Here is a 23,603-nt window from a genome sequence, read left to right on the forward strand (position 1 = left end):
GGGGTGACTTGGAGGTGGGACTTCCGGGGACAGGGGAGTGAGTGACGTGCGCTGTGTGTGGAATGTTGTTGTGTTGGGGTTCTAGGAGTTAGGAGGAGCACAAACGTTGCTATTGTACTGTCCGTAAATAAGTAATAAAGAGAGAATCCTATCCTGTGCATTACGTCTCTGCCTCCGGTTCCTGGGATCGTTACAGTACTGTATGTGGAAGCTGCTCACATTGAGCCATACGGTACAGAGGAAACTAATGCATTTTCTCTGTGTGACAAATCAACCAAGCACAAAAAACAGTCACATGAACAGAAGCTCATTATTATGCATTGTGCACGCCGTCGTTGTCGGGTGCCCCTCGTATGACTCAACTTTTCTTATGCTATCATAAAAATGTTTTCATGTTTATGTAATGTAATTTATTTATGTGTGGACACCGGGTAGAGTAGCTGCTGCAAAGGTAGTAGCTAATAGGCCTATCTCACAGCCCCCTTTCCACGCCCACTTCCGGTAGATAGTGGTGTCATTTAACATTAGGCATTTACACTTTTACACTCTGGAGAATCTAAGTACATTTCCTAATGTTAAAATGTCAAAGACCGATAATAATATGAAGAAAACACAATGGTATAACAACTCAAATAAGTAGAATAAACCTTACCTTTACAAAACGGTAGTTTGTGGCTTGTGAAAATACCTCTTTTAACATGGAAGCCTTTGGACCGCAAAAAAAATAACACCACTAGCTCCAAAAGGGGGCGTGGAAAGGGGGCGGGGAAATGCTGTGAGATAGGCCTATCGGGATCCAAATAAACAATAAAATTCCAGTTAAAAAAAAAAAAAAAGAATAATGTCACAATGAATCATAATGCGACATGTTGTCCATCTGATGTTTTTCCACTTTTGTGTGACACGAAGTAGGACATAATTCACCAAAAAAAGGAGAAAGATAATGGAGTTACGATATTTCTGCCCCCGACAGCAACAACATACAGTCTCTGTATGCAGAGATGTGGGCTTTTTGTTTTGTAAACAGCTCGTTTGATTGGCCCGTCGTCCATCTTCGTGGGAAGGTGAGAAAATTAAAGTTTAGTTCTTTGCCCACTACTTTCCTGCCTGTCTGCCTGTGCCATAAAACAACAACAACAGCAACAAAGTACCAACTCCTTAAGTCTCATTAGAGCGCCACAGCCACAGTGTGAGGTGTACCCAGAGATGTGTCTTTGACAGCTTGAGTCTGACAGTTATATTTATCTAATAGAAAACTAGGCAACTAGAAGCAATTAGCATGGATCATTTAAATACACTGTCCACACTCATAATCACAGATGAAAGTCATATTTATTGAGCAAACATTTTGAGCCTCCATCTGTGTCAGTGCGTTAATTAGCACAAGAAACATCCAAGGCATTTAATATTTACCACACGTTGTATAACAATTTGAGAAAAAGGCTAACAAGACGATCTAATGAAAAGCAAGGACGCAATCACACGGAAACTGACAGGAACACATCGTATATGATTAGAAGTTAACATGGATTGTTTTCAGCTCATCAAGAGCTAGTTAGTGCCGAATATATTGTGGGCATATATTCTGCAATCAAAGATGAGCATATCGTTGTCTCTTTTGGCTCTTACCGGTGCTCTATAAATACATCTTCGACAATGAATTAGTTATTTGAATAAAATACACCTAATGAGTCAAACAAAATGCGATGCCTCAACTCCAAGTGAGCAGTATAACTTTGCAGCTGTTAAACATTTTTCTCCAAACTGGTCTACATAATTTCCACCTATAAATGTGTGCCTGTGTGCGACTGACTGACTTGCTGGCTGGCTGACTGACTGACTGACTGACTGACTGGCTGACTGGCTGGCTGGCTGGCTGGCTGGCTGGCTGGCTGGCTGGCTGACTGACGTGTGCGTGCAGTGCTTCTAATAGACTTGGCTAATGAAAAGGCTGGCCAAAAAGCATAGCAGAGGTGTGCATGTGTTTGTGTGTGTACTGTATTTGTGCATGGATGTGTGTTTATGTGCACACATAGCCTACGCATACTCTTGTATCTTTGCTGACAGTGTGTCACGCACGCACGCTCACAGTCTTTCTCATTCAGCCCCAGTGAGCTCTTGGACAGACAATTAACTAGGTAGCTTTATGTGAGACAACATAAACTGACATGTCTTATTCCTGATGGAATGTGCCAAAACACGTGGCTTATTCCTGATGGAATGTGCCAAAACACCTTATTCCTGATGGAATGTGCCAAAACACCGTGGCTTATTCCTGATGGAATGTGCCAAAACACCGTGGCAATTCAGTATTTCCACTTAATTGCTCTCACTAATGTGGACACCCACACCTCGATGGATTTGTTTGGGATGAGAAGTTTCATTTTATTCAATCAAAAACATTTCAAGGCCTATATCGATCATCAACACAATGGACCCTCATCTGTTTTTGTTTGTTTTGTTTGTGCTGTATAGAGCTATAGGCTATGGGGTGCCAAGAATACAATGGACACATCTTTATTCTTATTGCGTGCAGTCTCATCTGCGAATGACACTGAGAACAGAGGTGTGTGTGTGTGTGTGTGTGTGTGTGTGTGTGTGTGTGTGGGGGGGGGGGGGGGGGTGGGGGGGGGGGGGGGGTGTCTTGCTACAGCTCAGAAGATAGCCCTGACTAGCAGTGAAGCTCCAAGGAAGGATATAGCAATGTCCATCGGTCAGTTGGTTAAGCACTTTGGTCCCAAATGGAGAGAGATATCCCCAAAACTATATATATACTGTCTGGATTGTGTCGACTTATTCTTGTTTCATTGTTTCCAATCTCACTATTAGTGTGATTTGTATGGCTCCATTCCAGTGTTGTTTTTGTCGACTAAAACTATGACGAAAAATGTTCGTCGACTAGCGAAAACTACATAAAAACTAAATAAAAACTAAGCCATGATGACTAAAACTAAGACTAAATATACTGTCGATTTTGTCAACAAATAAAAACTAGACTAAAATGTTAGGAAGGGACTAGTGGACAAGAGATCCAGTAACCAGTCATTTTACACTTTGTTTGCATGCTGAAAATAGCCGATCTACAAGCTCACAACGTGTCGCAGCGTGACGCGTTGTGAGCTTGTAGATCGGCTATTTTCAGCATATGTAAAATCAGCCATTACGACGGCATCAAGGCCCGCCAAAACACATTTTAGTCGACTAAATCACCTGTAGATTTAGTTGACTAAATATCATAAGATTTTAGTCGACTAAATCTACAGGTGATTTAGTCGACTAAAATTAGACTAACACTAAAACATTCCGGGTGACTAAAATGTAACTAAAACTAAATGAAAGCTATTCAAGAGACTATGACTAAAACTAAAATAGAAATGTGCTGCCAAAAACAACACTGCTCCATTCACTCATTATCGACGATAAATAATTAATATTGGACCTTAAGGTACGCACGTATTGTGAGTCAAAACAGCCGCCATGGAAGTGTTGTTCCTGATGTGGCATGTGTGTCAGCAATATCGCTGAGGGGACATATGGCTGTTCAGAAAGAGCTGAAGAAGACTAGGGGCAGCCAAGGACAGTAACGGACAGAAATTCCATGGTGTGTGCGCTGTGTATGTGCTGTGTGTGCATGCTGTGCGTGCGCTCTCCACACCACACTTACATCTACTTAAGTTAAAAAATGATGAGACCTCTGGCTCTCTGCAGGTCTTCTGGCAAGGGCCTTCTGGTTGACCAAAAGCTAAGGGTGACCGAGCCTTTGCAGTGGTTTTAAAAACGATTTGTTTGGCTGCCGGAAGCTTAAAGATGGAGTGCCATGATTTTTTTCCAGCTAAATCTTGATGATTTCTTACGAGTTCGCCTCCAGCTATATTGCAGAGTTAGTTAGTTAGAGTTTGGCTATAGCTTTGGGCGAGTGCCCAAATCGCTTGCGGAGCCTCCCGTATGTGAGCGATTGACCTCCAGCTGAGAACTTAAGACCTAGCACTGTCTCTTCTGTTCTTTTAGGATTACTGACTCTTGCTTTGACGCTGGTACAGTCTGTTCTTTGGGATGACAAACTCTGGCTAGATTAAATGTTCCAAATGTTGTCGAACTTTTGGTGTAATATAAGTTGGAAAAATAAAAGTAATTAAAATATAAAAAAATATATATAAAGTTTGCAATAGTACAGGTAAAAACACTCTGTCTGTCTGTCTGTCTGTCTGTCTGTCTGTCTGTCTGTCTACTTCTTATTACTCTTCTGTGTTTCCGTCTTGCACCTGAACTTTCCCCTGGGGATCAATAAAGGTTCATATTACCGGTATCTGATGTAACCAGCAAACAAATAGTATGTATAACTCTTCTCCCTTATTGGAGAACTATGTCAACTGGATAGGGTGCACACAGACCGACAATAAAATGGTGAAATAAAATGGGATAAAAGCCAGTGTTCTTTGTGTTAGGCCCATAATTATTTGTCTCTTAGTGACAACTTTACAGATTCTGCTGCTTTGTGGTTGGAAAACCATCCATTGTGCTGCCAACCTCAAACTTCTATACTTTTCAAACACTAACTTCTAGATTTAGACATACTTGTGTCATTTGTGCTTTAGTTCTGATTTGATTTGCATGTTTTGTGCAGTAAAGTGCAGGCTATACCTTTACTGAAAAATTAACCATCCCTGATCGTTCAAAGCAGTCCTTAGGCGAATATTGATAATCCAAACATTTATGAATTTTAGAATCTTTCAGGATATGTGCAGTTGATGATGAACCAAACCATCATCCATCTTCATAATGTGCTTGAATACTGGAACTCCACTCTTAGAAGGCATCGGACTCATCATGCCGATTCGGTTACTTCAATCTGTGCTTCTGTCCCTGCTTCTCCTGCTGCGGAGCTGATTCACATGGGAACACACTCGACTCATTTGAAAAAAGAAAAAGGAAGATAAAAGAAAAGAACGATGATCTTCATAATCATCTTAATCCGTGTTTTCAGAATGTATCTGTTTGCGTGGGTGAAGGCCTGGACAGTATGCCCGACATGCTTGTTTGTTAAGATTGTGTTCTTATGCGCACATGTACGTATGTGGAGTTTGTGGACGTGTCCTGTTTTTTAATTGAATGGCTTGGTATACTATATGGAGTCTGACCTTAACAATGTGACGGATGACTGAGACAACTGCAGCATGTTAAAGCCCCCTGGAGCATCCGAGTCCGTCCGCCGCGTCCGGCCCCTCTTGGCTCATAGCTTAAGGTCAGCGCGCAGTGACAGCAGTCGGAGCATGGACGGAGGAGGAAAAAGACCACGACCTGAACCCCTCGATCCCCTCGTCACAACTCTCTGTCCGTGTTTTCACTCAGCCAGACGTGTCAGGAGGAATTAGGCCTTCTCACTCGCCAGTAATTAGTTTCCGGGGAAGTGGTTTTTAGGGACTGACATTTGAAAACTGGTGGCTTTCCTCTTAGCGTTAATTGAGTCAGTGGTTAGAACACGCGCCGGAGATAGCTCCTCTCTCTGTGCGAGACGTTTGCGTTGCGTTATGAGCAGATCTGTGCTGCTTTGTGGTGTCAGATGACTCAACGTGTGTGCTGCCTATACCTCCACGAAGGCATGCTTGTGTGTCACTACAAACACTTACAAAGGAAATGATGTACTCACACACAGTGAATGCTCTCTCTTCTTCTCAATGAAGAAGGTGTCGTGATGAATCATTGCTGGAGTGTATGGGGTATGTATGGGTGTATGCAACAGCTTGGAGCTTTTTCAAACTTTTGCATTATGATTAAAAAGTCAGGATATATATCCACTTCTTGAAGAGACAAACCTCTTTATGATTGCAATCCCCCTCAAAGGGATGTGGGCTATAATAAGAGAAACCCTCGGAGTGTGATGATAATAATAGGGAGGGAAGGGGGGGGGGGGGATTCTTAATCCACACCCACTCAGTCATATCTTCCTTCATGTGTGTTGTGCCTGTAATTATGTGCACGGACGTATACATATATAGACTAATTAATTGCATGACTAATCAATTATTTAATTAGTTCTCTAAAATCTCTCAAATGTAATTTGAGTGTGCATGCAGTGAGAAGGAACACAACACTTCACTATAGGGAAAAAACCACAGTAATCGTTGAGATTATCAATTACAAATAGATACTGAGTCTATAAGCACATGACTCATTTCCAGCCATTTGGTTGTGGTGCATGCTGTGGGAAAGTGGATGGATATTATGTACGGATCTACCCGAGGGACCGGCAGAGCTATAGCATGATGACAGGCAGCTGCTGATGGGAAAGCCACTATACTCTTTCCCCTTAGAAACAGACTGGAAAGAGGATGACGAGTGACAGACAGACTGCTAATGCCTAGTTTGTAGGATGATAAATCATAAATTATAGGGCCAGTGTTTTTGAGCTCACAGCATTGAGCAGATAGATGGTTGGAGACAGCTGTTGCAATAGGGATTATGGTTGCTCTCACCAAGCTTGTGTGTGTGTGCGCATGCGCACGTTTGTGTGTGTGTGTGTGTGTGTGTGTGTGTGTGTGTGTGTGTGTGTGTGTGTGTGTGTGTGTGTGTGTGTGTGTGTGTGTGTGTGTGTGTGTGTGTGTGTGGTACACGTATGTTGTGGATGGTAACCAGCAGTTCATTCAAGAAACACAATTAGTCGTGTGGAAAATAAATGTTGTTTTGTTGCCAGAACAGGATTCATTATGAGAAGTTTGTCCTCCAGCGTCACAGCGTAACAACCAAATAACACAAATTCCACCAGAAAACTGAGCAAAGGGGATACTTTTTTGTTATTTTGTCTTTACTCCCAAAGATAGCAACAGGATAGCTCAAAAACTACTGCATGATTGCAATGGAATTTGGTGTGCACCTGCTGCACCCCATTGAATTTGATGACACATGAGATATTACAAGATATTTTAAGGTAGACCGGGTGGATTGCCATGAGTGCATTCATGCTCCAGGATCAACATTTTTTTTTTAAACAATATATTTATTGACATTCTTTTTCATTTATAAAAAACATTACAGTTATAGCTCTTTTGTTAAATAAAATGTCCAGAAAAAACAAACATACAATACAAAAACAATACAACAATACAATACAATACAAATACAATGACAACAAATAAATAAAAAATACAATCATAACAAACAACTCAACAATAAAAAACAAAAACAAATAAAAACAGATATGGTCCCCATTTTCCTCCCCACATTACTGTGGATTATCTAATACCGGTCCTAATGGATTGCTGTTCATAAAATGCATGAACTGTCCCCATATTTCTTGAAAGTCATCAGATTTCCCTTTAATGGCTAAAGTCAATTTTTCTAGTGCAAGACAATTTGACAATTCTTTGTACCATTGCTTGATGTCTGGTTTGTCTGGGTTTTTCCAAAAGAGTGCAATTGTATGTTTAGCCTGTAGAAGAGAATAAGTAATCATACTCTTCTTTTTACTATTAATTCTTAAATTATTAGGAAATATACCCAAGATACATAGTTGTGGACAAATAGGAATATCCTCTGAGATTATCTGAGATAATATACCAAGTACTTCTTTCCAAAACTTCATGATCTCTGGGCATTGCCATAAACAGTGAAATAATGTACCCTTCTCCACGTTGCACTTTACACATTGGTCTGGTATATTAGGATCAAAACGATTGAGTAGAGAAGGAGTAATATACGTTCGCATCAACCATTTGTATTGTAGTAACTTGTATCTGGTATTGATCGTCTGTGTTTGGGCTTTGTAGCAAGCCCTCTCCCAATGTTCAACACTTATTTCTACATTTAGATCGTTACACCAGGCCAATCTTCTACCCTCAGAGGATTCCCCAGACAACCTCACAAACATATCATAAACCAGAGATACTTGACCACGACCATTAGAATAACTTACAATAATCTTTTCTAAGACTGATAGAGATGGCAGCTGGATTGAGTTATCTTGGGTACTTGAAATAAAACTTCTTATCTGTAGGTACTTAAAAAAATGATTTGATGGAATATCATATTTTCTGCGAAGTCCTTCAAAAGACATCAGTACATCCTTTTCATACAGATCAGAGATCTTGGCAATCCCCTTGTCTGCCCATGATTTAAATCCCCCATCCTGACTCCCAGGTTTAAAGTTCTGGTTACCCCACAAAGGAGAAAAACGTGAAAGTTTAGTATCTGAACCAAGGTACTTTTGTGCTTTAAACCAGACTTCAATCGTGTTCTTAACAAAGGGGTTCTTTGTCTTTTTTTGTAATTTTTTAAGGGAGTCAGAATATAAATAAAGGTTCAAAGGCAGGGAAGATGTTGTGTTACGCTCTATTTGCACCCAAGATATGCATGTTCTATCAGTAAACCAGAACATTGCTGCTCTTATCTGAGCTGCCATATAATACCAGTAGAGATTGGGAAGTTTTAACCCCCCTCTCTCATATGGCAAGAAGAGTAGTGACAATCGTAATCTGGATTTCTTTTCTTTCCAAATAAAGTTAGTAAAGACTTTTTTCATATTAGCAAAAAACGAGGGAGGTGGTTGTAGGGGTAGTGACTGGAATAAATACAAGAATTTGGGTAAAATATTCATTTTAATTATGTTAATGCGGCCAATCAATGATAAGGGAAGTAGTGTCCATCTGTTAATTGATTCTGTAACTGAGGTTATGATAGGGTCATAGTTTGATTGAATCAACTCTCCTACCTTAGGCGTTATCTTTATTCCCAAATAAGTAAATCCTTGTGGTGCGTTTTGAAAAACCGTGTTAACTGGTGGATTAAGTCTTTCAGATTCTTTTAGGAAAAGAATATTGGATTTGGTGTCATTCACCTTGTAGCCTGAAAATTCACCAAAACACCTGATTAGTTCCAGGAGGGACGGCAGGGACTGAGATAGATTTCTCACAAACAGCAATATATCGTCCGCATAAAGAGCAAGACGATTCTCAACACCACCTATTGTGATACCAGTGATTGTCGGGCGAGCTCTGACCGCTATGGCGAGCATTTCGACAGCGAGTGTGAACAGTAATGGAGACAGGGGGCAACCCTGTCTTGTAGATCTAGACAACGTAAAAGGAACAGATATTATACCATTGGTCATTACTTCTGCCCTTGGGTTATCATAAAGCACTTTGATCCACTTGCAGAACCTCTCTCCCAGTCCAAAACGAGCCAATACTTCAAAGAGATAAGGCCATTCCACCCTATCGAAAGCTTTTTCCGCGTCCAGAGACAAAATGGCCGCATCTGAAATGTCCCTCCCTTCATGAATGACATTAATAGCTCTCCTAATGTTATGGAAGCCTTGTCTCCCCTTGACAAAACCATTTTGATCAAGATGTATCAATGATGGCAAATAATTATCCAATCTCAATGCTAATGTCTTTGCCAATAGCTTGGTGTCAGAGTTAAGTAGTGATATTGGTCGATAGCTCTCACATTTGGAGGGACATTTTCCTGGTTTTAAGATAACTGTTATCAGGGCACTTTGTAATGTAGGTGGAAGACCATTTTCAAAGGCCTCGTTTATCATTTCTAGGAACGGAGGTAGCAATTTTTCTTTAAATGTTTTATATAAGTCAATAGGAATTCCATCGGGACCCGGTGCCTTTCCACTATTCATCACACATATCGCCTCAAATATCTCTTCAAGCTGTATTGGTCTATTAAGCACATTTTTCGCTTCAGCAGATACTTTAGGAATCTCCAGATCATTCAAGAATGTAGTTTGTAACTCTGGGTTTGAGGGAGGCTCAGAAGTATATAATTTTTCATAATAGGCTTTAAACGTGTCATTTATTTCTTTAGGGTCTGTTGTCAAGACTCCTGACGAGTTCGTTATTTCAGTTATGGCCCTCTCATTTTGTAGAGCTTTGATGCGCCATGCTAATAATTTCCCTGCTTTTTCACCCTGATCATAAAATGATTGTCTAAGCCTAGTCAAATCAGAAAGGGCTTTATTTGAAGATAATTCATTGTATTGGGCTCTTTTTACAGCTACTTTTTGCTGTAGTTCAGGGGTGTCATTTGAAAATAATTCCCTTTCAAGTTGTCCAATTTCTTTTTCCAATTCTAACATCTGTCGCTTGAATTTATTTGATTTGGAGCTTGTATAACTGATAATCTGTCCCCGTATGTAGGCTTTGAATGCTTCCCATCTAACAGAAGGGGATGTCTGTGTAGTATTTATTTCAAAAAACATATCTATATGCCCCTCCAAATATTGTAAGAACTCAGGATAATGTAGCCATTTTGTATCAAATCGCCATCTTGGGGGCCCTTTAAACGTTTTTGTTGGTGCATAGTCAATAGTCAGTGGTGCATGGTCAGAAATCACAATGCAATTATACCAACAACCCATAACATTTGACACAAGACCCTTTGAAATCAAAAATAGATCAATGCGGGAGTGAGTGCGATAAGTGGCAGAAAAACAGGAAAACTCCTTCTTGCCTGGGTGTAAATCCCTCCAAATATCACACAGGCCCAAGTCCGACATAAAATGTGATATCACTTTTCTTGCCTGTGCATGTGAAATATCCCTCCCCGTCGATCTGTCAATAGCAGGGCATGGCGCCACATTCAAATCACCTCCCATTAAAATATTACCTCTTAATGTAGATAGTATCAAAAATAGGTTATTAAAGAAACGTGGGTCATCATTATTTGGCCCATATACGTTGACCACATTTAAGTGCTCACCCAATAATGTTCCCTGTAGTATTATATATCTTCCTCCTGTATCCTTAGAAATGTTATTAATCTGGAAGGGGATGGATTTATGGATAAGAATTGCCACTCCTCTCGCCTGTGATGTATAATTTGCTGTTATAACTTGCCCCTGCCATCTCCTCCTCAGTTTTAACTCTTCACTCTGTGTCAAATGGGTTTCTTGCAATAACACCAACTTAGATTGCATTTGTTTTATCCTGGTCATAACCTGTTTCATCTTAGTTAATCTCCCTAGCCCCCTCACATTCCAGCTAGTTATTTTAAAGTTATTGTAAGCCATCAATCATTTGACAGATATTGTGTATAAAAGGGACCTTGTAGCACTGCTACATTATCTGACAGTTTGAGATGAAAGACCTTTCTGTTGTATACATATAATGAATTAGAATGGGAAGAAAAACAAAAAAGACACATATTCACATAAACACAACAACAACAAAAAAGAAAGAAAACTCCACTCGACTGCCTAATCTTTTTACAGTCCGACTTAACACTCATCTGAACTTCCTATGTTATGAATAACCGATCCTTCAAAGAGGAGCAGTTACGAACAATACCTAACCACAATACACACAATCCTGCTCTAACCGTAGAAAAATGTTTTTTTCCCTTTAACCCGATATAAAAGTAAAATCAATCAATAAAAGTATTATCAACAACCAATTGACTCTGTCAAATCCACTATTTGACATATCAAGAACTGTAACATGTTTCAGCACCAAAGTTTACTAGTCCCATGAGCTAAATAAATTGCTACGACCTGTAGAACACCGTTTATGAATTATTATTTTCTAAATAAATCAAAATAAAAGGTAGAGAATCTAGAACCTGAGTGTCAAATGAGGATTTGAAAAACAAGGCAAGATAATGATTCACACCCAAATATATGGTTCAATAAAATAAAATAAAAAAGTTTAACCCAATCCTCAGCTATTTTACATATAAAGTAAATTTAATTAAATTCCCCTTGTCCCAATAATTACCTTTAGAAACAATAACGGAAACAAATGAAGAACTCTGTATGTTTAGTCAATATCTGTGAGAGTGAGTCATTTTTTCTAAAGTACCATAGTTACACATGTAACCTAACGTAACGTTACCTTTCTGGAATGTTGTCAAACTTTCAACTCACTCTGAGGGAATGTCCATATCCACTGATGGAGTGTATCCCAGCTCCAGATAGTTAACAATATATCCATGTTGTCTTGTGTAGAGCAAAAAGTTATAATAAAAAATAAAAAATTAAAAGGGGGGGGGGGGGGGGGGGGGAATGTCCTCCAAGGATCTGTAGTTCAGCAACAGTTTAGTTCTCAGGTCGAAGTGAGAGAGAAAAAAAAGTCTCTTCATAGATGATTATAATAACAAAACAAACAAAGAAAACAATGGTGCGTGAGTATTCAAAAGTAATCCACCCATTTACTCGTCCTCCTCCTCCTCCTCTTCCTGGTCCCCCTCCCCGTGTGGTTCTGCTGCCCTCTGCTGGTCCCCCTCCTCCTCCTGATCTGCTGTCCGCTGCCGACGACCCACATCCACATTCTTTAAGTTATATAGGAAGGTTCCCACCTCAGCTGGAGTCTCAAAGAAATGACGTCGTCCACCGTGGTTCACACGGAATCTGCTAGGATGTATTATTCCGAAGTCGTCTATCCCGTGGCGACGGAGAGCTGCTTTTATGTCATCATATTGTTTTCTTCTTTCAAGCACAGACTGCGGGAAATCATTGAAGAACATTATATGTTGGGTTCCGTGCGTCAGCTTCCCTTTAGCCCGGGCCTTCTTCATCACTCTCGTTTTATCTCTGTAGTTTAGAAACTTCAAAATGAGTGGTCTGGGTCTAGTAGCAGCTGTACCTCTCGGTTTTCCAAGGCGATGTCCTCGTTCTACAGACCCAGATGGAAGGGGTTCTGTATCTCCAATCACGTCTGGAATCCATTTTTCCAGGAACATCTCCACGTCTTTTCCTTCAGTTTCAATTTCTGGTAGTCCTACTACAATCATGTTGTTTCGCCTGCTTTGAGATTCATATGACTCACATTTGGAGGTGAGTGTGGAGACTAGCTTCTGCGTCCTGTCCAATCTGTTTGTCAGCGTTGTAATGGTATCTTCTGCTGTGCTAATGCGGGTTTCGGCTTCATCCAGTCTCCCAGCGTACGCGCTAAGATCTTTTTTAACGCCTTGTATCGCTTTTAGCACCTCATCATGTCTGGTACTGACTTCTGTCTTCAATGAATTAATTGCGGCTAGAATCTCGCTGTCTTTGTTCTGTTGTTGATGCATAGCAGCTTCATTGCTAGTGTTAGCAGGCCTGCTAAAAATGTCAGCGTATTCCCCGGTTTCACTGGGCCCGGTCTCAGGCAGAGGAGTTGGATTGTTCTTTTTTCTGGTTGATAATGTTTTCTTATTTGGGTGGCTCATCTTCACTTCTTACAGTACTGTGTACTATTTTGTTAAGTTTGTTGTTGGTATATATAAACGGGTAGTTTAAGTAAATTGGTCAGAGCGTTTCGGAAATGCGACTGTTCAGCTGTCCGCCATAACCGGAAGTCCTACAAACGCTCGGATCAACATTAAATTATTTTTTTATCCCACGTTTTTGCAACCCATTTTTGTCAATTATCTAATGTAATCCTGGGTGCTACACTTCCTCTGCCAACCTGGGGAGGGCAGCGGACTGACCTTTTGAAGCACCCGGAAGAACGCTCTACTTCCACATTTGACCACCAAATTTTGGTGGTCAAATGCGGAAGTGCAAACGAGCGCTCAATGTTAAAGCCCAGCTGCACGGGATTGCAGTTCACGCTCTAACCACTAGGGCCAAGTGCTTCAACGCTGGAGAGCCTCCCTCTGGGCTTTGTTATTAAATGGTAAATGGTGCATTTATATAGCGCCTTTATCCAAGGCGCTTTACATAGATTGTGCATTACATTCACCCATTCATTCATACACCGATGGCGGCGGAAACCGGTTTGAGTAAACATTGCTTGAAGGGGATCTTGCAGACATATTAATTGGCTTTTTTCCCACCCGATGTGCGAACCATTTTATTTTTTATACCTCTAACTTCTATGCAGGCCATACGCACCCCACTTTCTGGATAATTGGAAAAGCCAATGCATTTAAAGCAGGCTATTAAAAAGAATAAATTAACAAGATGGCACAATCAAGGTAAACGCTTATCTCTATTTTGGCTCTTTTGTGTGAGTGTGGGAGGGCAGCTAGGGTGTGAAAGAAAGTCTGCAAGCACTTTTGGTTTACACTATATCATCAACAACAAAATATAAAACATTAGACATAGTTTAACACAAAACACAGCATAGGGATTTTTTTAAACACCATCTCTAATATATTTTTTGGGATCTATGCATTTATTGTAGTTTTGAGATGTTGAGTCGATTGATGTCGAAAAATTGGTGCAGAGGTTTTTACCAAGGAGCATGCGTGCGCAGTTTCATGGCGATCGGTCCAACGGTGCCGGAGATTAGCAGTTCAGATGGACACACTAACACGCGGACGGACAGTGATGTTATCAGGAGACTGTCTAATTCCTGGAAAAGCATTGTGCACAAAACTGCACATTATGGATGGCCTGCTGTTACAAGGCCTCAGCCTCTGGCATGGGAAGTCAACCTTCGAAGTGTCATAGCCAAGTTCAATCCCAAATAGGAACTGTGTCCAGTGTGTCCACTGTGTCCACTCCACAGCAGTGTTGTTTTTGTCCACTATAAAACTAAGACGAAAAATGTTCGTCGACTACCTTTTTTCACTGACGAAAACTACATGAAAACTAAGATATGATGACTAAAACTAAGACTAAATGTATTGTCAATTTCGTCATCAGATAAAAACTGCATGCTGAAAATAGCAGATCTAAAAGCACACAACACGCTGCGATCCAATATACCTGACAAAGGCCACAGAAGCCGAAACGTTGTGTGTGTTTTTTTCCCCGCCTTGGTAAATAACGTTTTTGGGGACCTTTCAAAACGGTGTGCAGACTTATTTTTTCTTTTGCAGTCTGTTCTTTTTGTTCGAGCACCCGTTGAATTAGCCTGGGATGTGCGTGCACCTTCTGACCAAGTCAACCTTCGAAGCCAGTTGTCTTTGTGTGGCTTCACACAAAGACGTTATGAAACCATTGTCTGTGTGGCCTTAAAAAAACAAATTGCCTTGACTATATCACAGCCGCCGAGGGCATTTATAAAAATGTTTTTTTTTGCACCAGCAGATTGGTGTCTGGCCAACGCAAGGCTATTGAAAAAATCCTTTCCCTTTATGTTCACTGAGTTCCTTTTGAAAAGTATGTCCACTGAATGACGCTGGAAGAATCTACATCTCTGTGAGAAATGACCCTGTGAAGGACAGCCAGTGCGTGGAACATTTATCTCTCTGTTGCTGAGAGGCATCGTCGTCATAAATTGATGGTTCATACAGGGAGATGTCTTCCCACTGAGTACAGGTTACTTTGAGGTCACAAGGCGCTACAGGCAGGTGAAGGCTACAGCCATATAAAGTCTTAACTACATTTTACCACACTGTAACTGTGTTATCATGCTCACATCTTTTCTCATGATGACCATGATGGAAGCTGGAATAAAGCTTTTTATTGTGATGAATCCTGAAGGAGGTCAGACTTAAACGAAAGTATAAAGCTTTTTTCATACATGGAATGAATGGTTGATAATTTTAATAATATCTGTTTTTGATGTTTGTTCGTCTGCTATAATGTAAACCTTTGGAACACAAAACAAGGTTCAGAGTTTAGTTCGATCGGCTTGAAACCCCATTACTTATGTACTGTAAATAAGCTGTAAAGAGTGCCGTTTGTGAAACAAGCTTCTAAATGTAGCCCTACTTGTAGGCCTACTTTTTGTGGTAAAAGCGCTAAAACGTTCTTCTTTCCTGTCTTGATCTCCTTACCCACGTACCCCCCCTCAGCCCAAAATGACACGATGGGAACTATTATGCACAAAAACTAATTTCACCCATGCACTTTTTTACTAAAGTTAAAAACTGTGATGTGACAATAAACCTGATTCTGGTTCTTATCTTGGGTAACGTAAGACGTGAGAGCTGATGGTAGGTCAGGTGCTGCCCTCCACCTCAGCAATCCTTCAAGGGTCTAGCACCCATGGCGCATTGAATCGCTTTCGGCTGATACCGACAATAAACCACTCCGACTCACTGTACTTACTTATACTCGTGTTTTTATTTTTGTTTTCATTTATCCAATTTTTTTTTTTTACAATTAAGTTTGTACCACATCCCATTGCGGAGGATTATCACCACAGTGCCTTTTCAATAAACACAATGATGATTCCAAGCTAATTGGCATCCCTGTAGATTTGGGATTGCGTGCAGTGTTATATTGCTGCCATGTATTATATATATCCCCATGTGTGGAGGTAGATGGCTGCGTTTGACAAGCTAAAGCCCCACAACTACTGTAGAATGGTGATCTGAAGACAGGCGAGGAGAGGAAACGTTCCCAGAACTGATCCCCTTTGAGTCATTGTTATCTCTCTCTCTCTCTCTCTCTCTCTCTCTCTATCTCTCTCTCTCTCATGCTTGCTTATATTGTGTTATATTGCTGTGTGAATAGCAAGTGGAAACATTTCCAGAACTTCAGAATCCCTGTGAGAAAGAAGTGTGTGTTTGCTTTGCGCTCCTTAAGGTACACGTGACCATGGCTATTTCTATGATACTAGCCTGTGCTGTGTGGAGAGAATATTATGCGTGACAGTTGTTGTGTGGGTGGTACGGGGAGAATCAATGATATGTGTGCATCTGTATTGTATTGTGTGTGTGTGTGTGTGTGCGTGCGTGCGTGCGTGCGTGTGCTTGAGCCTGTTTGTGTGCATGTGAGACCCCATATGCATGCACAAACTGTGATTGCATGTGTAAGCCTTAAGTGAGATCCATTTCAGTGTTTACGGTAAAGCTCAGCTCTAAATTGCTGCCAATCCAACCATGATGCTGGTGGCAAATAGCACTCTAGGTGTTATGATAAACAGGAATAATTAATAAACAGGAAAAGCGGGCAGCAGTGTAGGAACAGACAGACAGACAGACAGACAGACAGACAGACAGACAGACAGACAGACAGACAGACAGACAGACAGGCGATGTGAGAGAATAGTTTTGCTTTTGAATCAAGTGGCTCACAGCATCAAAAAGCTATGAGGTTTATTGGTGAGCTGCCCCCTACCCCCCCGCACCAGTAAAACTAAAGAGAGTTAAGGGAAAGCTGTGCTTCATTCTCATAGCCAAGAGGCAGTAGCCTATCGACTTTTACGTCATGTGTGTTAATAGTGCAGTTACAGAGCTGCCATTCTGACGCACCATATGGTGAGGAGCAGCAGAAGTGTGTAGCCTATATATATATATATATATATATATATATGACAATTAAAACACACTGATAATGTAATTTGTTTGCTTTCTTCATACAGTAGGAGAGACTAGAGAGACAGGAAACTGAGCGAGGAAATAGAGGAATAGAGGGGAGACATACAACAACAACAACAAGAGTTTGCATGGATTCAAAACGTTGGTCCTCGCAACTCAAAAAGAGCATAATATGGTCAGGAGGACTAGGGGTGTAACGATATAGTAACTGCATCGAAAAATTGATTTTAATTTTAAGAATCGAAGTATATCAAAATGAAAACAGCAACATTGACTTTGTATCGTATCGTATCGTTTTGCAATGCAAATAATCGGTATCGAATCGTTTTGCTATGCAATTAATCGATTGTATCAATAGTACATTTTTGCGCGTGGTATTTAGCAATTTTTTTTTAAGAAAAATGAAAACGAGGGGTTTAATTACTTAATTTCAAATAATGTCAATGTATTTTAAATAGTTACTGTATCGATTTCAAATCATTGAATCGTATCGGATCGGATCGCCGTAATGAACCAATATCGTTCATGTATCGTATCGTCAACCATGTATCGTGATACGTATCGTATCGCTGTTAAGATGTACCGTTACACCCCTAGTCAGGACTGTCTGGCCACCAAAAAAACACAAGCGGCCGCAATTCGAAACTGGCCCCCGTAAAACCTGAAACCCCCACCCACCCCTTTACCCCTCACTGTATGTATGTATGTTTCTTTCCTTTTTTACCTCCTCTATGATGATTTCCTGTTTTTTTTGCTATACATAGAGTATATTTGTACGTCTTGTGTCGTCCACAGTTAACAGTTTTGTTTTGAGTTGTGCTTGAAATGTACTGTGATTCTCCAATCTGTTAATACATTCATCAATCAATCAAAAAAGCATGTACTCTTGTGCTGTATATGTACAGTACTATGATGTATTTATATCAGTTTGGCTGTCATTCACATATTATCTGAAGAGCTGTTCATCTGACCAGCTTTACCCTTGGTGTGCATATTTTGCTGTGGTGGGTTCAAAGACGTGCAGTCAGTGTGTGAGACAGTGTGAGGTGGATTGCATGAGTGGTTCTGGAATATGGCCCAGTACTCCAAACAGTCTCCAAACAGGCACGATCTGAACGGCAGCCATGCTCCGAAAAGAATCCATGTGCAGCTTGTTGGCTTCCTTGAAAATGGCTTCAAAGAAACTTAATACAGCATGCTTTAGGGGTAAAAAGCTGGTAATAATATCAAGTGCACCATCGCCGTGAGTCATTCAATGGGCTAAACATTTCAGACCACTGGTATGGTTGTTTAAGGGCGGGAATCCCTTTTGGTGTTTTAACCATTATTTTAAACTTTATCTATTGAAAAATAGCAGATCTACAAGCTTGTAGATCTGCTATTTTTGACAAATCGTGAAAATGTGGCGCAAAACGTTTTCAACTCAAATCTTTGCTTCTGGGGGGGTCCCTAGAACAACATATTTTGGGTGGGGGTCGGTGGCCAATTACATATTTGTGGGGGTCCTTGACATAGAAAACTGTCGGGATTTATAAGGCATTTGTAGAATCGTCCTCAGGCCTAAATGGGTTAAGATTGAAAACAAGCCCCCTCGAAGGTTTTTGTGATCACTGATCTTGTGGCTTGTCCAAAACATGAAACTCCTCATTGTCCATATTGTAACACTGAATGCACACCTTAAATACATTCTGTCACGCAGTTATTAACCCTGATCTTTTTTTACTGTAAAGGGGCTTTCAGCTGTGGCTGCAACACAAGCAGACAATATATTTGGCTCTAACATCCTCATTAGTGCGATCTCCATGCTAACCACAGTACATTACTGTTTTTGCATTGACCGATTGCTATCTACTAAGTACTTTGCAAGAGCCATTAAAGTACCATTTCCTTAACCAGAATCCTCTCCCAGTCATTTCCAATTATTGTCTTGTGGTACTGTAACTGGATGTTGTGATGGAAAATTACACTAGTTTTTTGTTGTTGTTGTTGTTGTTCTTGTTGTTGCTGTTCTCCATATAATCTTTGTCTATAGTCGTTTGTTTGTCTTTTGTTCTCTCTTAGCATGCGTGCAGGAAGGTGGAGCATCCATCCTCATCCCTTTGTCTCCTCAGTGTGTTGACCATTGACCAATCAATCAGAACATGGGCCTTGACATTGACCATTGACTTGTGCAGGGGCTGTTCACGTTTCCCATATTTAAGCTGTGCATTAATGATTAGGAAAGCATCTCTGCCACAATGGGCTATGGGATCTGTGGTCACGGTCACTGTCGCTCAGTGCTCAGCCACACAGGCTGGGGCTGTGTGTCCCTGTGTGGCCGCGCAGCTAATCTTGCAAACCATTGACTTGATCAGTGTCAAATGTCTTGTCTTGCAAGTTGCAATAATCTAGAATCAATAGAATTCAAGATTGTGCATCCTGGCCTTAAAGTTGATTATTAATTGATTTCGGGCATGTCATTTTAGGCAACGATTTGTGTCATCTTCATCCTTTCCAGATCAATCTAAAAATGGACGTTTTAATTATCGTTATCACTGCCAGTGTTGGCAAAGTTACTAAAAAACGGTAATTATTACAGTTACTTTAAGTTACATTATTACTTTACATATTACTCCCTGCCCAAAGTAACTATACTTATTACTTTACTTTACTTTTTTTCCCTCTGCCCCAGTAATTGCATCTTTTGTCCCCAAAAGTGTGACCCTACCCAGTTCGTTTCCAGGGCGGTTCAAGGCCTGCGGTTCAAGGCCTGCACTTCTGCATCCGATAATTCACACGTACAGACGTGTGGCGCATCCATCGTTTCCGTATCCGCTCTAGAGTCTCTGGATCTAGACCGGATCAGCAGTCTGCAAAGCAACTCCGTCCCAAGTCCCAACCCAGTCTACCATTATAAATAAACACTCAAGCCCACAGTACTACCAAGGCTTGTGAAAATAGTAACGAGTTTCTATTAGTAATATTATTACTCAAATTGTAAAATTAGAATATTACTAGTTGTAGTTACTGGAAAAAAGTTATTACTTTAAGTAATAAGTTACTTTAGTTACTTGCATCGCGGCTGCACAATGTAAGGAGGTATAGGTCAGTGGTTCCCCAACCTTTTCATGTCAAGGACCCCCAAAATGATACCCATTAGCCTGCGGACCCCCATTTTAAAATACATGCCAAGGACCCCCGCCAGACCCCACTTTGGGAACCACAGGTATAGGTTATACCAGAGCCATAGAGTAAGACAGAGTTACGCAAACTCCGTTCACTTCATGGGGCCATGAGTCCAATGGTGGCTCTTCTACATAGACTTCTATTGAATGGGGACAACCGGTAAGTTTATGGAATGCATTGGAGTGACAGTCTATGGGGCTCGCGCGAGTACATGAACCACGTGACCGGGATGTTTTCTGCCCCCTCAATATCGCAACTCTTCTATTAGATGGCTCTGGTTTATACTAAACAGAGCAGGCTCTCGGCTCCACCATGGATACAGCATGCCTTTTTGATTGATTGATTGAAATATGTATTAACAGTTTGCAGAATTACAGTACATTTCAAGCACAAACTCAATACAAAGACTGTCAACTGTGAGTGGACGACCCAATTAAGCATTACACTTGTTTACAAGAGGGTCCACCTTGTTCAATTCATCAAAACATTTAGAGACGTACAAATAGACACTTCTATATAGTCAAAGAACAGAACAGGAATTTATCATAAAGGAGGTAAAAAGGGAAAAGAAACACAGTGAGGGGAAAAAGGGATTCAGATTTTACGGGGGCCAGTTTCGAATTGCAGCCGTCCGTAGGTGCCCTTTGAGAGCGGTTTTGAAGGAGTCAAGGGATTTGCATGTCTTAATGACTGTTGGTAGGGCACTCCACGTTTTGGTGGCATAGAGGAGCGAAAAGAATTTAGTCCCTGCCTCTATACTAGCAGCACCATTTTGTTCAGTTCACTGTGCTTGTTCTACCACTAGAGCTCACTCTTAACCCATTGAGACCGCAGAGACATTATTGATTCTACAACTGTCTTCTAAATCCTAACAGTTTTCTTTAAAAAAAAAACTATATGTTTCCATATCAGTGGTTCTTAAACCATCTCATGTCAAGGACCCCCAGAATTATAATGTATTTGGCCGCGACCCCCATCTGAAAATATGTTGTTCCAGGGACCCCCCACCCCCCCCCCCCCCCAGAAGCAAAGATACAAGTTAAAAACGTTCGCTGTGAAAGAATATATATATTCAAAGATTTGCCCACATTCTCAAGATTTTTCAAAAAATAGCGGATCTACAAGCTCGTAGCGTGGCACCGAGTGCCGCGCTACGAGCCTGTAGATCTGCTATTTTTCAACAGCTATAAAGTTTAAAATCATGGTTAAAGTGGTTAAGAGCTAAAAGGTGACACAGATTTCGTCCTCCGGCCTAAATGAGTTAAGCAGAACAGAAGTGTGATCCTCAAGCAGCTATAAACGCCTGCAGGGAGCCGACCAAACCAAACCAGGACCTGAAGCGGTATACGTCTGTGTAATGATATGTCCTTTTCTCTTCCCCATTCGCCACACTACATAATCCATTTATACCCCGGAGAAAATGTGTTTGGCTTTTGGCAACGTGTCTTCTTTTCATAATAATTGGGCCTGTTCTTTTTTTTCCCTTCTTGTGCTTAGCCCATTAGTCGGCCAATTACTGTATGCTGGGGTGCTTGTAACCTGCACTGCCCATGACTGACTGTACGTACACAGTGTCATGCCTTCCTCCGGGCGTACATTCTAACAGGTTTCCATTTATTTCTTCATAGAAAACTGAATGGCCTGCAGTGCAGACTATACGAGGTGAATTTATTCTGAAAGGTTAAAAACCTTTTTCAAAGTCACGTAGTTTTTTCCCACTGCTTTACAGAATCTTTCATGAGCAATTATTCATTTGGATGAATCTTTTCTCCTTGAAAAACGCAAAGGGATCAGATCATTTTCTGTACTGTCAGTGATGTGTCGATATTGCAGCTTGCAAAAAAAACAATCTGCGTACGTGTGTGCATTAACCTGTTTTGGGCGGGAACCCGTTTTGGTGTTAGCATTATGTTATGCTTTAGCTATTGAAAAATAGCAGATCTACAAGCTCATAGCGCGCCACCGAGTGGCGCGCTACGAGCTTGTAGGTCTGCTATTTTTGAAAAATCGAAGAACGACTGACATAGAAACATAGCTTTTTCAAAAAACTTTCAGTTTTTAGAAGACATTTTTTAGATGGGTTAAGTTGGCGCATCAGATGCCACAGTTTGTGTATGTGTTGTACTCTGCCGGTGTATATAAGGCTTTACGCACAGCTGCATGGGAACACTGTGGACAGGGCAGAGGCACTCAGAGACATGCAGACATGTGGTTTTCAACCCTTTTCATATCAAGGGAAAGGTCCATTATTTATTTGACATTCGAGCGTAAAAATGAAACCCAATGGACCCGTACATATACGTACGCGTCCATTTGGTTTCATTTTACGCTCTCAAGAGTTAAATATCTATTAAGGGTCCATATTTGGTTACCAACTCTCCATAATTTAGCTGCATGGGGACCACCTGGAACCCCCTCAAGGACCACTGGTTGAAAACCACTGAAATAGATAGACACTTCTGAGCCACAGATATAGAGAGGCATGTATAATATGACAATACAAGGGTTTACTCCTTCCACCAAAGCACTATCCCTATAGTTACAAGGCAATGATGACAAGTCCGGGCAACAAAGGATAGGTACACTGACAAGAAAGGGAGAGTGTTGTTGAGAGGTGTTGAGGAGTGTTGTTGATAGAGAGAGGGGGGGGCAGGTGGACAGGGATATAGCAGGGGAGCGGGAAAAGAGCCGGAGAGCGAGAACGAGGACGGAGAAAGAAAGAGAAACGAGGCGGAACGTGACGGAGCTGTCAAGCCAGCGAGGAAGTGATCAAATAGAAGTGAGGCTCAGGGGGACATGACGCGAGCTTGGCTTGAAAAGGATGGGAGCGACCATTTTAATATAACTCTGACTTTATAGCACGGGTCAGCTGGGACAAGCTCTATTTCCCCAAACACACAGGGTGCCTCAATAAGAGCCGTCAACATCACTTTCAATAACTCACCCTGACTGAAAGCAACTGAAAGAGGCTTTGACAGACATGAACCAACAAACGGGCTACTCTGCAGGGAGGTGGGGGGGAGGGGAGGAGGGGATCATTGAAGAACAATGGTTTACACACTTTATTAGTTATCATTAGTCCAGGTTAATGATTCCTGCCATGGTTACAAATTGAGGGGGCAGTTAAGGCTGTAACATGATTGGTTGGTTTGTCTGATAGAACGTTACAATGGCCTTTTATCGTTATCGAATTGATTATATCAATAGCATACAACTAAGTATCTAATGAGAATCTCCCTGTAACTGATATAGGCTCTACCTGATTCATTAGTAGCCTAGCTGTATAAGGATACAAGAAC

Source organism: Electrona antarctica, assembly GCF_951216825.1.
Source record: "Electrona antarctica genome assembly, chromosome: 1".
NCBI classification, from domain to species: Eukaryota; Metazoa; Chordata; class Actinopteri; order Myctophiformes; family Myctophidae; genus Electrona; species Electrona antarctica.